This window comes from Chenopodium quinoa, unplaced genomic scaffold, assembly GCF_001683475.1.
Source record: "Chenopodium quinoa cultivar QQ74 unplaced genomic scaffold, ASM168347v1, whole genome shotgun sequence".
NCBI classification, from domain to species: Eukaryota; Viridiplantae; Streptophyta; class Magnoliopsida; order Caryophyllales; family Amaranthaceae; genus Chenopodium; species Chenopodium quinoa.
In genome coordinates this window covers 3,157,144-3,175,514 of record NW_018742205.1, presented here as the reverse complement: position 1 = coordinate 3,175,514, position 18,371 = coordinate 3,157,144, and the positions used below count along the sequence as shown (strand labels likewise).

Genomic DNA, 18,371 nt, shown 5'->3' with positions numbered 1-18,371 from the left:
GATAGGAATGACTTGCTTACAAATATGCAAAATTCCAAGCTACTAACTCAACCATTGTGGTGCAAAATATGTTATAGATTGGGAAAACCTTATAGCTTTGTTGAACTACAAGGTTTTGAGGCCCACACATTTATTTTTCACTGTTTTCTCTCTCTTTTATTAAATAAAAATTGTAAAAAAAAAATCATTTTTAAACCCTAAGGGGTAGCTTGTAAATTCAACTGGGAGAAGGAGAAGGAAAAGTAACATGGATAAAAATGGAGATGCGGGGGATCGAACCCCGTGCCTCTCGCATGCAAAGCGAGCGCTCTACCATTTGAGCTACATCCCCTATTCGATAATAATTAGTTTAAACTTTTAATAAACACAATTTAATAACTAACTAGCGGTAACTGAAATAAATACGCCGTTCCGAGCAAGGCTTGTAAAGCGAATGCCAGAGACTACAATTTACATTAGAGTGTTAGAAACTTCTGCATTTAATTATTTTTGGAAGATTTTCTTTCATTTTTTACAATTTATTGAAAATTTAATTTCGTCGTAATGAAACGTGGGTATCAAGGTTCTCCTTCCAGTCCTCCTCAATCCCGATTGAAACCCAATCCAGAAGGTATTTTTCCTTTTTTTAAGATATCAATTTATCATTATTTTTTTCAATTTATTGGGTGTAATTTTATGATTTTAGGTTTTGAATTAGAGTTATGTACCATGTTTTTCAAATTTTTTTATTTTGTTTTAATGTTATCGAAGTAAAGTATTGAGAATTAGAGACTAGAAATCGTGGGAATTAATTTTGCAGTTATAATTTATTTGTTAGCTCACTAAGAGTTAAAAAAAGAACATTAATTTCAGTTTAAAATGTACAAATTTGAGCACCTATTATAGGTAAATTGATGGAAGGTATTGTTATTTGTTAATGAGTTTATTGAATTATATTTTTTGTTAATGGTGATTTTTAGGAGATGGGTTTGACGATGAAAATACAAGACTTCAAGCTCGGAAAGTTGCTGATCATTACAGAATTAAACACTTGAAGAGCGAGAAGCGAGCCCGATTATTAAAAAAATACCCAATTGTTAATTGCTCAATTGGTTTCTCTCTTGTTCTCTTATACAAGTAGTTGGATACCAAGTCTCAAAACTATGCTCATTGCTCAATGCTCTTCCTCTTGGTAATACAATGTAGCTTACATATTAGTGACTCTGTGCAGATAGAAGATTGTCATACACGGTACAATGGTGATGCAGATCAGCATCAGCGTCGTAATAAGTTTTCATTCCCTGCCCGGCTTTTATGTGGAGATTGCTTTGAGGTACTTTTGGCCACTAGGTCTCTTCATTTTCTTCAATATTGATTTTTATTTAATACATTGATGAAAGATATAATGTATACATCATGGTAATGATATGCATTGAAAATTTTGATGTACCTATTAGCCGTTGATTTTACCATCTACATTAATAGATACTAGGCTAGGATGATTTTTTTTTTTTTTTTTTCTTTTACGGAATTACAAAATTTAATATAAGAATTCTATACAATAGCATTAGCTCTAAAAATTGCGTATGATGGCACGGCAAAACATATATTCCGTAAAGTAGCACTCTACTCTTTATTAATACAGAGTAATACACATAGTAACCTTACTAATAAGTTAATCTTATGGCTAACCTACAATTAATAAACACCTAATTACTAGAAAATGATAAGTATATAAAACACAATTCAAGTATAAACTAGTTCTCAACAGTAACATTGTTCGGAATCTACTACTTATTCAACAATATTTATTTTTATTTTTTTAATACAACTCAACTAGATTTTCCTTTGCAAAATATTTGCAAATGCAAGAATGGAAATTTAATTAGCTTGAATTATAACCAACAGAAATTTAATAACAACAATTTCATACTACTATTACCATAAAGTTACTAGGCTAGCTAAATAAGGCATATATTAATGTTCATAAAATTGAAGCATTCTTTAAATTAATGTGTAACACTAAGAAAGTTCTGCAAACAAACATATAAGGTACCAGACGTAGCAATAAATAGTAATATTAGGGTATTCGAAATTCAATGAAATTTTTGTGAAAGGAAGATGACTTCTAATGTGTCTTTAGCTGTTGTGGAGAATTTCCCAACCTAGTTATATCTCTCAAATGCACAAAAAAAAAAAACAAAGAAAAATAATAAATACTTTAGTCACTATCTACCTCTACTTTGCGTAATATAAAACTCAAAAGGTTTGTACCTTGGATGTAGAAGCCGAAGAATGAAGTAGGAACTTTTTTGTCGTATTACCATCCTTCTCACATTGATTATCAAGAAATAAAGAGCCAAACATGCTTAGATCAAAAGACATTTGAGGATATTATTGTTGTTGAAGTTGAGAAATGATGGAGTTAATGGGGACACGTTCAATTATTACACACAATCAATTCTCTCAAAAAACAGAGAAATCACCTGATCTTAGAATCCGAGAAGATCTACTTTTACTTTCCACACCTTTACATCACTCTGAACACTTTCTAACTTGACCGTCGGAAGCGGAACTCCGAACACCCGGAGCTTCCGTTGTTTTGCAGGTATAGCTAGCGGGAAATCAGTCTTGGTGACGTAACTCTCCCGAGAGACAAAAAACCCCGAAACACCAAAATTTACAATTTTAGAAATAGATATTTTTTTGCCACTTATTTACTAAATCAAAAGTTAAATATACTAAATAAAGTTTCGAACATTATATGGTTACACAATATCCAACACATTATTTATTGCCTATATGCATATAGTATGATAAAATATCATACAAATAAATAGGCATATGACACTATAGGGCCAATTGCATAAAGCACTTATCAAAGGACTAGCCGTCAGAACCTCTACTCATTAAAAATTTTATACATGTATGTGCAAAATTTGCAATGACTTGCAAGAGTTAATCTAAAGACACAGTTCTTAGAAATATACAACTAGTTTACTGACGTTCAATTTTAGAAGAGGATAATGTTGATTATCTAAGAGAAGACATATTAAACGTGGACCATTAATCAAGGAATTAGGCACACAATACAGTAAAATTTTAAAGCTAGTTTAGAAGTTTAAGGCATGCATAACACATACAATTGCTGATAATATATATAGCTATTTCAGATTTTAATCTCTTTTCTGATTCATATTTATTAGGGGATTAAATTCACATGAAAAAAACTAAAGTAACTTGCAAAAAATTAAACTTGCAAAGTTGCAATTCACATGAGACAAAAATAAGATCTCCAAATCTAGTTAACAATACATTAAAAGTGGTTAATTCTTCACAAGGCAACAAAATTAGAACTCTAGAGGATTGAAAAGTTAAATTTACCTTAAAACAGAGAAAATAAATAAGATGAGAGGGACCTTGGAGCATAAGCAATGGTAATTCACCCGTATAATTGAATTCGAAGAGCAGTGATGTCTCCAACAATGAACACAACTGGCAATGATAAATAAAAAATATAGGACGAGTTAGGGTGGAGAGAGAGTAAACTATCATCAATTCCATAAATCGGCATTGCAATCTTAACCACTTTAAACAGTTGAATGAGAATGCAAAGAAGTCAAAACAAAAGTTCAGATGATTACTCCGTATTATATAAGTAACTGATATTTTAGTGGGAAAATCTTGGAGCCAAAATTTTCTCCACTCATTTAGATGGTTAATCGCCTGCTTTACAGATCATTTATGGAATATTTTATTTTTTCAACAATTTTTGTAAATATAAAATGTGTTTTCGGCTTTTTTTTTTAAATAATGTAATATCTCATTGGACACTAGTTAGAACGATATTCAGGTTAAGTTCACTGTATATTCACTTATTTCAGAAATGATCAGAAAAATAAAGCTATTATTGCTTTATCAAAAATTACATATTAATAAAATACACAATAGTACGAATCTTACCAAAGCTCACTTAATATATTTTTCCTTATAGATTAGCATATATATTAGGTCAAAGTTTAGTCAAATTTATATAACAAGTAACCCCTATAACATTAACGAATTAACCCCCATAATGATTGACCACGTGATGTGGCTTGCAACATATAAAAGTTTGTGCAGTAGTACTATATATAATTTTTTATTAAATGAAACATGGAACAACTTTATAATTTTTTTTTTGTTTATCAAGCAACCAAAAAATAAACATCAAGAAAAAAAAAACAGCGTGTTTTATGTGTAGCTACCCCCGCCGCGTTGGCACTTGCAAAAACACATAGTAATCCTTATAACTAACACTGACAAAGTAATTCCAACTATACTGATCGATAGAGTAACCCTAGCCTTATATTACTGAGTAGCCCCTATATAACTAAGTAATCCCTATAAAACTAACAAGGTAGTACTATGGTGGTTGGTTGGTCAATCACATATAAAAGTTCGTGAATAAATATTTTTTTACAAAAAAAAATTATATATGTCATTTTTTCCCCCTAAATAAAGATAATATCGAGTTCGTAAAAAATTAAAAAATAAAAAAGATAATATTGAGATCTTCAGAAAATGATTATATCTAAGACTTCATAAAGGATCTATAACATATCTATAATATTATTAAAACTTGTAGGGACAACATGCTAACGTTATGTGTCACTATTCCTTTAATATAAAGTGCCTCATGTGCAACATGTGTGTCATCACCCTTCTCTCACGACATTAATTGTACTCCGTAATAATGTTTAGTTTCTTTGCAAAACTCTTCATTTACTAACGTAACTTTAATTCTCTATAATGATGATTAATTTAATTAAAAAATTCTTCATATGTATAACATCCCTATGTAAACATGATATATCATATACATATTCATGAAAGATAATATACATAATTAATATTTTTTTTTACCTATTATACATTAACCCTTCTTAATTTTTAATAAAACTTATAAAATTATGATGAGGCAGGCATCGTCCGGGTCAATAACTAATTAAGAAATCATTCAACTTCTATTTTAGCCAACATCTAATCTTGATTCAAAGATGCTAGAAATAAAATAGCATATTTAATGAGTAATTTTAATGTTAGATCCCTGTTCACTTCACCTTACAAAAATAATATTTGGTAAAAATAATATCAGTTCAGTAAAAATAATTTCATTTCAGTAAAATTCAGTAACTCTAAAGAATAATTACAATACAGAATCAATAAAAATAATTTCAATTCAATAAAAATTATTTAAGTTCAACAATGGTAATTTCAATTCAACAAAAAATAATTTTAGTTCAGCAAAACTATGGTGAAATAAACAGGCCCTTACATAACGATACATGTTACTTAGATGTGTAATATTCACCTGATTTTCACTTATTTGAACTTAATTTAACTTAACTGAACTTATTTGTACTTATTTGAACTTATCAGAACTTATTAAAACTTATTTTAGTTGTGAACTTGGCCTGAGCAACCCTTATCAGATCTTATTTTTCCTAAACTGGACTTATTTAAACTTATTTTATCTGAACTAAACTTATCTTAACTTAACTTAACTTAACTTATATGAACTTATTACACCTGAAATAAGTAAAAATAAAGTGAACAATACAGGAAGTGTAGAATTTTCGGTTATTCATATTGTCCGTACTCAGCTCATTCACTCAAAAGATATTATTATTGAAATAGAGCAAAATAATAATAAACTATGATAAAAAAGAATTTGCCAAAAAAAAAAAATTAAACTAAGAAAATTATGGTGGTCAGTTTGATATATTCAAAAGATATGTATGTGAACATGAAGCGATCGAATATTTAATTGAAAAAACTAAGATATAAAAATAAATTAATGTTAGTGGAGTTATGGGAAGTTACATACTGATATATATTACAATTAAAATTGAGGGTGCACAAATATAAGGGAATAAAGATTTGAAGGGGTATGGTGAACTTTACCAAAAAAAAAAAAAACGTATGGTGAGGTGTCAAAAAATGGAATTCTAATTTCTAAATATGTATTGATATCTACGATATGTCGATATGTGTGATTAGAATCCATAAAATAATATAAAGCCACATATTTACCCACCTTTTTTTTTTTTGTTGAATTGAAATTATTTTTTGCTGAATTTATTATTTTTGCCGATTTTTTTTTATACCGAACCATAATTAATTTTATTGATTCTTTATTATTTTCCTTCTTAGTTATTGATTTTACCGAAGTGAAATTACTATTTATTGAATACTTATTCAATTATTATATGCAACATTTAAATTTTTATATTTTACAAATAATACTCAAAATTTGCATATAACGATTAGCGGAGGTAATATTTTTGTAAGGTAAAGAAAACAGATCCTAAATTAAAAAAATAATTTGTATAGATTTGTAATGCTCTTATCTTCTTAGATTATTGTAATTAAGAGAAAAAAGCTGCTACCTTTTTATATTGGAAGCAACATCACTGTTATGTTGCTTCTTTGAACAAGTTGTTGCCATTTAAGGCATCATTAATGTGAATGTTATCATTTTAGGTGTCAATTTTATAGCTGTCATCTTTTCAAGCAACAATTATTTTACAAATGTTGCCTTAACAAAAATAAATGCAACACTTTGAGTAATTGTTGTAAAAAATAATCTAAGACAACACTTTCTAATCGTTGCACTCTAATTTATCCTAAATTATTTAAGTCCAAGGTAACAGATTAGAATTGTTGCCAAAGATTATAAAGGGTAACAATTATAATATTATTGTATTATTATTGTTGCAATTTGAAGTGTTGCCTATTCTTTTTATTATTGTATTGTATTTGCTCACATTGGTGGGAACTCTCTCCTCCACCATAAAGGATTCACAACAATTCTCGCCCAAATGAGAAGTGATTGATCTCATGTTCTCCCTTAGATTCACAACTGCTTACCCTAGCAATTGATTTCCGGGGTTAGGGTTGATATTGCTATTGATTTAAGCAATTTAGGCAGGTTGAATCTCAATCATTTTGTTAAAAATTTGGAGTTAAGTGATTGAGGCTACAACATCAGAAAACTGTCTATTATTTTCAACATTAATCTTTGTTTGTTGGATGACAAGAGCCTCCATAGTCGCTTCAAGACTATACTTTTGTTGATTTGATTAAAAGGAGGCCTATGTTGAGGCGGACCTCCTTGATTAAACCACAGGGGTCTAAAAGGTGGTGGTTGTAGGGACCACCTTGATTGTTGGATCGGAGTTCGGTTGATGTTGTTGTTGAAATTGATTTTGTGGGGGTGAAGGTTGTTGTTGATTGCCTCTCCACCCAGAGTTTAGGTGGTTATCCACCCCGGATTGAAAGTATTGGAGTAAGGATCATTCCTTAGTCCCATCACGGCACATTGTTTCATGGTGGAGTTGCAATACGGAGAAGTGTGGTCATAACCTCCACACACCTCACAAAATATCACCATTGATGGTGATTAAGAAGTTGCCACAACATTAGCTTTTTGAAGCCTACAAGTTAAAGCATCTACCTTAGATGCCAAAAGATGAATGGCATGAAGGTCATGCTTCCAATTCTTTCTTGGTACCTATCTCCTCTCGCCTCCATAAGCATTTGCAATGTCCTCGATCATGGTATAGACTTGATCTATTGGAAGCTTCCTAAGATGACCTCCTGCCCCCGATTCCATACTTGCTTTTGAATTTGCTCTCAAAGTTGGAGTATATATACTCCCGAAAGTCAAGCGAAAAAAATCAGCTTGCAAAGCTGAACAAAGCTGCTGAACCGGGAAAAAGGAATGTGCGTTCCTTAAATAAGGAACGTGTGTACCTCACAAAAATCTGCCAAAAAGCATATGTTTTCAAAACAAGTGTGATGTGTGAACGTATGTTCATATTGGGGGGTGGGGGAAGGGGGTAAAGTACATTCCCTTCATCACTAGCTAACCAAGGGGAAAAGAAGGAGGAACTTGTATTCCTCCTAACAGGAATGTGCGTTCCTTCAGTCAATGGGATCAAAACACTCCAAGGCTTCACCAAAAGGCATCACGGACCACAACGGGCATCATCCTAGGCCTCAATCGATCCCAAAACGCACCAAAGCAACTTCGAACTACGTCCGAACCATACCAAGTTACAAGAATCCAACAGGTTACTACAATATAGATCAAAACAAAAGAGAAAAGGTGGCAAAAACGCTTAAAGCGGCCGTTAGAAGGTTAGAGAAAGAAACGAGGACAACAACTCAAACAAAGATAAAACCAGCTAAAAACTACGAAAATAATCTAGAAAAAAACTCTAAAAAGGGAGTATAAAACTCCTACATCATGTAGTAAACACCTTTCATAGCCTTCCCAATCTCGATCCCCTAATTCTGTGAATTTCACTATCTTGTACAATATAGGACAATGAGTGAAATATCACCTTACAATTTTCATGCTAACTTAGCTTTTGTACTGACAAGAGGTTGTGTTTAAATGCAAGTATGTACATGACTCTCTTCATCTTCAGTCCATTTTCTATTATGTGACTTCAAAAGTCTCTCATCTTGGTAGATTTATCTTAGCTTTAAGATGGGTTTTCTCAGTCTTTTCCTTTCCTCTCAAAGTTCCAGTCATATGGTGAGTTACACTAGAATCTATTATCCAGTCTTTACACTCAAACTGAGCTAAATTACAGGTAATCATTTCAGCAAAGTTAGCCTCCAAATCTTCTCTATAATCATCATCACCACCCTTGGATGACATTGGGAGCATCCTCAACAAGTCCTTCAATTGTTGAGCACTAATACTTGAGCTACTATTTCCCTCATTTCCACTACAAGCATTTGCTGATATTCTTCCCTTTGCTTCTTGCATCCCTTTGTTCCACTTTGAAAAGCTAATTCATTGCTCTTTTCCCTTTCCTTTATTGTCTTTAAGATTGTTTCTTTGAAATTTGTTTGGGAATGCTATCACAATCCAGCATTTGTCATATGTGTGACATGTCTTCCCACAAGCCTTGCGGGCCCAACATTTCTCCACTATATGACAACTTTTACCACAGTTGTTGCAATTTCGCTCCACTTTTCTCCCAAACATTGTTTATCCTTCACTTTCTTATTTAGTTTCCTTGAGAACTTCCTTCTGAGGATCCTCTTGTTGCAGAATACTACATGTCATTTCCATTGTTGGAAAAGGTTCCATAATCAGTATGTGACTTCTCTACTGTCCATATATCTCATCTAACCCATTTAGGAGTTGTTTCGGATGAAAACAATGGGACCTTCGGCAGGCCCTTTTTGAGGGAGAAGACTAGTCTCGGTCCAAGTGATGAATGGGCCGAGGATTTCCTGCACAGCAAAACACACGTAAACTAGCCTGGGGGTGGTTGCCGAGGAAGGCCCCTTCGATGCTTAAGTCAGTTCAGTGTATTGAGAGTGTAAGCTATGCAAGAGAATTAATTACTTGAGGCTCTTTTTTTAATAATCTAATAAATGAGACAATTGATGGCTTTTATATCTTTACTCAATGGAGAAGTGGGCCGCAGGTCAGATGGGCTTGCTATGCTGACTGGGCTTGGCTGACATAGCATGCTTTGGAGAGTTGAACCTTACTTTTGGGCTTTTGTAATTAAATCATTTGGACTGGCCCAATTACTGATGACTGAATTGGATTCAAACAACTTGCCCCCCAGACCCGATTTGGAAGGATGATGGGTCGGGTTTTGTCTTGCAAAATGGAGGGAAACAAATGATTATAATTTGAATTTGGAATCTGAAGGGTTAATGATGTTTTAACTGTCATTAAGGAGAATAATTAGGGAAGGTGGAAGGTTTAATGAGTAGTTAACTTGAGAAAGTGTTTAACTGTTGGATTTAAGTAGAGTTAGTGGGGTTTTTGGCGATTTTGGACTCTTGGAATTCTTGATTCCAGCAAGCTTATTTAAACCGCCCTCTCCACTCTCTTTAATCACTTTTCACAAACACTGCTTCTCTGAATTCGCTAACTTCCTTGAGAACCCGATTCCTTTTCTCCCTTATTCTCTGCAATTCCAAGCTAGATTGAAATTCGTTGCTCCGAACCAATAGATCGGCAAATTCCGAGTATGATAAAGGTAATTTTCTCCGAAACTTGTTCGGATTTCCTTGTTTTTCCAAGATTTCCCCTTTTCCCGATTTCAAGACCGAGGAAAAAGACCATTGGTTGCTGAGGAGGAGGAGGAGAGGGTTCCTCCATTGGGTGCTCGGCGCACCCAGCCACTTGGGCAAATACCGCCCTTGAGCAGCCGAACCTCACTCCCTTGGAGAGTAGATAGGGTTTCTTCTAGGGAACCTCCCATTGCTGCGATACCACTGGCTTCGGTGCCTTACCGAGGTTGGGAAGAGGCAAGCACTTCCAGTAGTGGCTCAGCGCATGGGCCTTAGCGATTGCCATATGGGGCCACTGAATGGTACAACCCGCCCGAGAACTTTGGGCTGATGAATACTGCTCCCTATGACAGGTGGGTTAATGGGAATGCCCTCCACTGCTTTGCCGAACAAATCGTAGTATTTTACGGCATAATGGATGAAGACAGGTACTGGTGCCAAATGCCTGTAGCCGAGAACAGAATTCACAGGCCCCCTCTTGGTTATCTTGGAGTATATACCAGGTAGCTGCAGTTTGGGCTGAGGTTCACTTTGTATTCGTTCATCGTGGAGGTGCTGAATGGGTATAACATTTCGTTGTGCCAATTAACCCCGGTCAGCATCCGAAGAGTCATGACATTCCTTTGGGTCTGTCTCTTCTATGGATTTGAGCCGAGTATCCACATTTTTCGTAAACTGCATAAGCTGATGCCGAATCAGCAATGATGAGCACCATGACCCTGGATGGTGGAGGATTGAGACCCAAAGAGGGTTCTTGACCACCTGGCCGAATGACACCTCTGACAAAGATTGGCAAGGCCAATGGATATGGATTCGGGCTCCTGCCGAGGAGGATCACCCGAATTACTTTGGAGGGCCGAGGCATCTAAGATTTCCAGATCCCTAAATGAAAGCCATCGGCCCGGATGAGTTCTCAGCTGAAGAGAAGGAGTTGCTGACTCTCTTCGGAAAGAAGAAAAACCCAGGGGGAATTGGTCGAATGGCCTATGTGCCAGAGACTTGGTTACCCTGCTACCATTATATCTTCAAGGAGAAGATATTAGCTGCTGTCAGCCTCAGCCGAAAGTACCAGGATGGTAAGAAGCTCGGCTGGGGCCGAAAGCCTTTGCTTTTCTTTTTTATTTTTCTTTCTGCTTTTATTGGCTGTTCTCCTTCATGCATTCTTTTGGTTTTTCAGTGCTACACGAAGGTAATTGCGGCCTTGACTACAGAAAGCTTGGCATAAACGCTGCTAGAAGCATGACGAGGAACGCCCCGACCATAATTGATCCCTCGGTTTGGGCCCCTTCACTACGCCCTTCAACGCTCGAAATAGTCAAGCCAGCCGAATACTCCAAGCAAAAATCTTGGTTCTTGAAAAGGGACCCATTTTTCTTGTTGGGTCCAGAAGAACAAGCTGTTGCTGCTGCTGCTAGCGTGAGGGCTGGAGTCTTTGCAAGAAATTCTGAGCAAAGTGCCGAGTCACAAACTTTTATAGCTGAACCCAACGTGCTCAACGCTGAAGACGAGCAACTGCTGAGGACTTCGGTGAGCCTTAATGCTTTTTCTGTTTTTCTTTTTCTCCTTGCCTTGCTCCTTCTACTTAGACTTTTCTTTGAATTTTTCCTAAGTACTAAGCTTCGGCTTAGAGTTGTTTGGTTTTTTTATGATACTGATATCGCTCTTTGCCCCCCTGTCTCTTCTACTGCAATCTGACGAAGAAGAAGGAGACAAGAGAGAGCCTGATAAAGCACCATCATCTTCTTCAGACGAATCTTCAACTAAAGAAATGGTCGGACAAAGAAGAAGGAGGGTCGTTGTAAATCTGGGACAATTCCCGACTGTTGAGCCTCTTACCAAAAGACCTCGGCTGGATGAGGGGGGCCGAGGTGGCCAAAGAGAAGACTCCCCCTCCTCCTAAAAATCGGGAAGAAGAAGTGCAGCAAAGGACTCCTCCCATCACAAGTTCCTCTCCTCGGCACACGGCTGAACCTTTCGCTGATGAGGTTCAGAAAGAGGCCGATGCACTAATTGTGCAGCCCGAGGATGACGATATTCGAATTCTGGATGGGAGGCAAGAAAATCTCAAGGAGGCCGAGGAAAGAGTTGAGGACCCTAATTTCGATGTTCCATCAACTTCTGCTGGGAACTCTTTCCGGACCTTCCTTCTTCTGATATGGGGTTTGAGTCCGCCCACTTTTGCCTGTTCCAGAATCTGTTAGGAACATCATGCTCTTTCACCGAAGCTCGGTTGTCGAGTTTTTTGGTGACTTGTTTGGCCTGTCCGAGTTAAAGAAAGCAAAGATTTGGTCTTTTCGAGCCGCTGCTGGAGTGGCCGAACCTTTTGTGAGGGTGCTAGACCCTTTTGCTGAGAATCACAAGCTGCTAATGCAAGTAGCTTCACTTAAACTTTTTGCTTAAGTACTTTTGCTTCCTTTTCATTAAGTTTGTTTTCTCTTAAGTTATTTTCTCAAATTTTTGCTTAAGTCCTTTTCCTTGGCTAACTTGTCTTTGAACCTTTGTAGGCCGTTCATAACCACGTCATGGCTGTTGGTTTGAACGAGGAACTGAAGAATAAAGCCGAGGAGGCTGATTGTTGAGCTCGGCTAGCTGAACTTTAGAGCAAGAAGGCAGAAGAAGAATCTGCGACAAGCCAGTCTCGGATGGACAAAATGCCAGCCAACTTTCGGAGCTTCTGCCAAGAGATTGAGCAAACCATATTTCCTTGGATTGAAGAAGGCCAAGCAAAAAAATGCAAAAAGAGGCAGAGGCTCGGCAAATGATGGCCGAGGAATTCAAAGTGAAGCAGGCTAATCTTGAGGCTGAAGTTCAGCGACTCAGCGATCAGCTAAAGGCTAGGGATTCTGATCTTGAGACTGCTAAGACTGAGCTGAAAGGAGTTCAGAGCCAGCTTGAGGTTCAGACAGACGAAGTTGCAAAGGCTAAGGCAGATCTTGCGGCTGCCCAGAAATTGCTGAAAGTCCGAATCTACACCCAAGATCAGTATGATGAGGGTTTCGATAACGGCTTCAAAGTTGCTTGGCGCCTGGCCTTCCATGCTGATCCAAGCATCAATTGGGATGTGGTTGAAGAGTGGTCAATGGTTCCTAACCATCCCAACTTGCTTACTGCTCATGAGGCCGAGATCGCTTGCCTTGCTCGTCTAGCCGAGGCTGAGGCCCAAGAAGAAGAAGAAGAGGCTGCAATGAAAGAGAAAGACACTTCTCAGCCTGCTTCGTCCTCTGCTGCTGATGAGACCTCAAAGGCTCCCAGTGCTGATCCGGCCAACGCCGAAGCATAGGAACTCGGGCAGTCGTCTGCAGAATCTTGCGGGTCAACATGTTCTTGAATGATATTAATGCCGCGTCTGCTTTTTTGCCTTTCTTTTGCTTCAGCTTTCCATGCATTGTACAAACTTATTTTTTCTTTTTAAGTATTTGTACTAGTTTCGGAAGCTGTGTTTTCCGCTTGTGGGCGGCTGTCGATTTAGGTTATCTTTTTGTATTTGACATTGAAATCCTCATTTGAATGAATATGAAGTTTTTCTCAGCTTTTCTTCTTCCACTGCCTATTTTTCTGTACTTAGCTGTTTCTTTGAATTTCTTCAAACTTTTTTTAAGTGTTGAACCTCGTCTTCGGGATATTCTTGGCTGAGAACTTCTTTATTTACTGATAGCACACTGTTTTGCTTTCATTCCTTTTTCCTTGCTCCTTCTACTAGATTTTTCAACTTGTGAAAATTATTCTAAGTACTAAGCTTCGGCTGCCTCGCTCCTTCTACTTAGAATTTCAACTTGTGAAAATTTTTCTATGTACTAAGCTTTGGCTCGGAACTGGCTAGCTGAGTGCCTCTTGCCCCCTTAGAAATCTGAAGATGAGATCTTCAGGTTTTTGAGGTGATTGCTTCGACTTTTTGGTGTAGCCGAAGATTTTGCCTTAGCAACATTTTATAATAATTCAGACTTTAGAGTTTCTGCTCATTTTTCTTTTCTCTTCTATTTTGTTTTTGAGGGATTTATCCGAGGGAACGACTATCTGAAACATGATGCCAGGGCAATGATCAGCCCGAAGTACAATGCTTCACTAAGCAATACTTCGAGGGTGCAATCATCACCCGGAACTGACTCATCCAAAGTACAATGCTTCATTAGGCAATACTTTGGGGGTTTATCAGCTCCTATTTTTTAGGCAATGTTCCAGATGCGCCTATGGCCTCTTTGCCCGGAGGAACTGTTCATCAGAAGTACAATGCCTCAGTAGGAAATACTTCGGGGTTTTATAATTTATCTTCGTCTCGGCAGGTTTTACGGCTTGGCGAAGTACAATGCCTCATTAGGCAATACTTCGGACATCACCGAACGAAAACCTTGAATTTTCAAAAACCATTGAAGACAGAAAAAATGGAAACTTGCTGAATTTGAATAAATAGTGGCTCAAAGGCCTTTCATTAATAGGAAAGATGTACTTACATAGATTGTTCTTCCCCGAGGGGCTTTACACATGATATTTCTTAAGTACATCAACTTTCTAGTGATATTTCAACTCAATACCATCCAACCACCGAAGTTAGTATGTTCCTGGCTGAAGCTCATCATAAATTTCATAGGGTCCCTCCCAAGTGGCTGAGAGTTTCCCATGGATGCGGCCTTTTTGCACAACAGCAGCATTCCGAAGAACAAGGTCCCTAATTTTGAGAAGTCTTGCATGGACTCTTCAGTTGTAAAATTTGCTGATTCTCTGCTTGTATGCAACCATTTTATCTCAAGCTGAATCTCTGATCTCGTCTAAGAAGTCAAAGGACTCTTTCATGAGTTGTTCATTTTCCTCGGCTGAGAAGAGATTCACTCGGAGACTTTCTGAGCCAATTTCCACTGGAAGGACAGCTTCGGATCCATACACCAATTTAAAAGGTGAATGTCCCGTTGCCTCTTTTTTCTGTTGTCCGGAGTGACCAAAGAGTTTCCGGAAGTTCCTCTATGCACTTGGACTTTTGATCTTCAAGTCTCTTCTTGAGAGCGTTGAGGATTTGTTTATTTGAAGCTTCGGCTTGACCATTACTCTGCGGATGACAAACTGCAGAATATGCCAATTTAATGCTGAACTGCTCAGTGTACCGCTTCAGCGACAAGTTATCAAATTGCCTCCCATGATCGAAGACAAAGACCTTCGGAATCCCGAAGCGAGTGATAATGTTTTGCTAAATGAATTTTCTGACTGTTTGCTCCAATGTTTGAAGTTGCTTCGACTTCGATCCATTTACTGAAATAATCTATGCCGACTATTAGCCATCTTTTTTGATATGGAGCATCAGGAAAGGGTCCCAAAATATCCAATCCCCATTGAGCGAATGGAAGAGGATTCAGGATTGGCTGAAGATCTTGCGATGGCTGATGGATGACTGGTGCGAACTTTTGGCATTTTTCGCATTTTCTGACCAGCTCCTTAGCATCCAGGATCATGGTTGGCCAATAGTATCCCGCTCTTAGCGCTTTATGGGCTAAGGCTCTTCCCCTAATGTGGTTTCCGCAGATGCCGAGATAAATTTCCCGAAGGATTTAATCAGCATCTATTGGGCCCACACATTTCAATAGTGGGCTGAGAAAGACTTTTTAAGTAACTCCCCTCTGAAGATGATGAACCTTGAACTAATTCTCTTCATCTTAGAGGCTAAGTTCCTATCTTCGGGAATCTCTCCCCGAAGCTTGTAAGCTAAGATGGGGTCCATCCAGCTCGGCTCGTGTGTGACGCAGCAAACCTTAGGTTCTTGGTCCACACTTCTTTCTCGGCGCACCTCCACATATACAGATCGATTCAGCTCAGTTAGGGTTGAACTTGCAAGTTTGGAGAGTGCGTCGGCTTGAGCATTCTGACCCCTTGGGATCAGCTCAATTTCAAAAGTTCTCAGCTTCGCAATAACTGTTTTGATCTTTGCAAGGTAAGCTATCATTGAGGGCTCTTTGGCCTCATATTCACCTCGGATTTGATTTGTGATGAGTTAAGATTCTGTTTTCAAACAGATATGTTCAGCTTCCAATGTTATGCACAACTCTAAGCCAGCGACCGCTACTTCATATTCGGCTTCATTGTTTGAAGCTTTGAATGAGAACTTGAGTGCATATTCAAAGGATTTGTCTTCGGGCGAGGTTATGACTACCCCTGCCCCCGAACCATTTACGGTGGAAGATCCATCCGTGAAAACGGTCCAGATTTTCTTTTCCTCGTCCAGTGTCTCTTGATAAGAGCACTCGGACAGGAAATCTGCCAAGTCTTGGGCCTTGATGCATACTCTCGGCTGGTAGCTGATACTGAACTCAGTGAGCTCGAAAGCCCACTCTGCTAGTCTACCAGATTTCTTTACCTTACTGAGGGCTTTTTCCAGCGGTTGATCAGTTAAGACCACTATCTGATGGAAATCGAGATAGGGCCTCAACTTTCGAGCGGCTTCCACTATTGCAAATGCAACTTTTTCGAGTAGGGGGTAGCGTGTCTCGGCATCTGTCAAAGTGTGACTGACAAAATAGATCAGCTGCTGAAATTTTTCTTCTTCCCTTAGCAACACCGTACCGCGCTTACAGTGGCTGGACTAACTGCTACATATAAGTACAAGGTTTCTCCTTCAGCTGGTCTTGCCAGTGTTGAGAGTTGAGTTAGGTGCTCACGGAGTTGCTTAAAGGCTTCTTTCTATTCGTCTTCCAAGATGAGCTCTTTAGATTTTGGGAGTTTTAGCGCTTTGAAGAAGGGCAACCCTTTGTCCGAGGCTTTAGAAATGAACCTGGACAGGGCAGCCATTCTGCCAGCGAGACGCTGAACGTCCCTCTTTGTCTTTGGCTCGGGAAGGTCTAGAGCTGCTTGAACTTTGGCGGGATTGGCATCAATCCCCCTTTAGCTGACCATGAAGCCGAGGAACTTGCCTGACTTCACGCCGAAGACACACTTCTTCGGATTCAGCTTCATTTGATGTTTTCTAAGGGTGCCGAAGGTTTCGGCCAGGTTCGGAACATTTATTTTGTCTTCTTTGCTTTTGACAATAGAGTCATCAACATATACTTCCATGTTACGACCTTTTTTTTCGGCGAAGACCTGATCAACCAGCCTTTGATATGTTGCCCCCGCATTTTTCAATCCGAAGGGCGTCATTTTGTAATTGTACAGCCCGACGCTCGTAACGAAGACCGTTTTTGCTCGGTCGTCGGTATGCATGAAGATCTAATGATACCCCGAGAATGCGTCCATAAAACTAAGCAGGGCATGCCCACTTGTCGAGTCGACTAATAGATCGATCCTAGGCAAGGGATAAAAGTCCTTCGGACAGGCCCTATTTAGATATGTGAAGTCAACGCACATCCTCCAGGTGCCATTTTCCTTCTGAACCATCACCACATTGGCCAACCATTCTGGATACTGAAAAGGTTCAATGAAACCTACATCCAGAAGTTTTTTGACTTCAGCTACGATGTCTTGGTTCTTTTGAGCGGAATAATTCCGCTTCTTTTGCTTAATTGGCCGACATGTAGGGTCGACATTAAGCATATGAGAGATGAGGTTTGGATAAATCCCAGTCATGTCTGCTGCTGAGAAAGAGAACACATCCTTTTTGTCCCGAAGGAGTTGGATAAGTTCAAAACAGACGTTCGAATCAAGTCCTAACCCAATACTGACGCCTTTTTCAGAATTTCCTTCGGTCAACTCTATTGAGTCGGTCTGATTGTCCATTTCCATGGCTTTGGCGTTGGACTCTTCATGATCAGGCCTGCTGTCAATATCAGCAGGCTTCCCAGACTTTGGCTGATATTCTGAGTCTTTCGGCTCAGATGATGAATCAGCCTTTTCCTTCCCCAAAGATTTTTCTTTTGCTTGGGTTCCTTAGGCCGAAGCACTTAAGCCTTTAGACCTTTTTGTGCAACAGTCCTTTTCTTTTTCCTCCTCATCGTCTCGGTCGTCGCGACAACTTTTTGATGGTTTGAGGTGGTTGAATCTTCGGGCCTCCTTTTGGTTGCCCTGAATTTGTTCAGAGTGTCCTTCTTCCGAAACGTAGATCATTGTTTGATGGTACGTTGAGACAACTCCTTGAATGTCGTGAATGAGGTGTCTCCTCATGATCACGTTGTACCAGATGGAACATCTACGACCAAGAATTCGGCCATGATGTTCCGAGCTGCTCGGCCTTTGCCGATAGTGACAGGAAGAAGAATCTTCCCATCAGGATATGATGAAGAGCCATTGAATCCAGATACCGGGAAGGGTACTGGAGTCAGGTGCTTGGTCTCCAATCTCAGCTGGTCGAATGCTCCCCGAAAAAGGATATTCGCCCCGCTACC

At 38.4% G+C, this 18,371-nt stretch overlaps 1 non-coding gene across 1 annotated transcript; it reads right to left on the bottom strand.

Moving 5' to 3' along the window:
- Window positions 1–258: 258 nt before the first annotated feature.
- On the bottom strand, window positions 259–331 carry TRNAA-UGC. The gene has a single exon. It is a non-coding gene; the product is annotated as a tRNA-Ala (tRNA).
- Window positions 332–18,371: the final 18,040 nt, after the last annotated feature.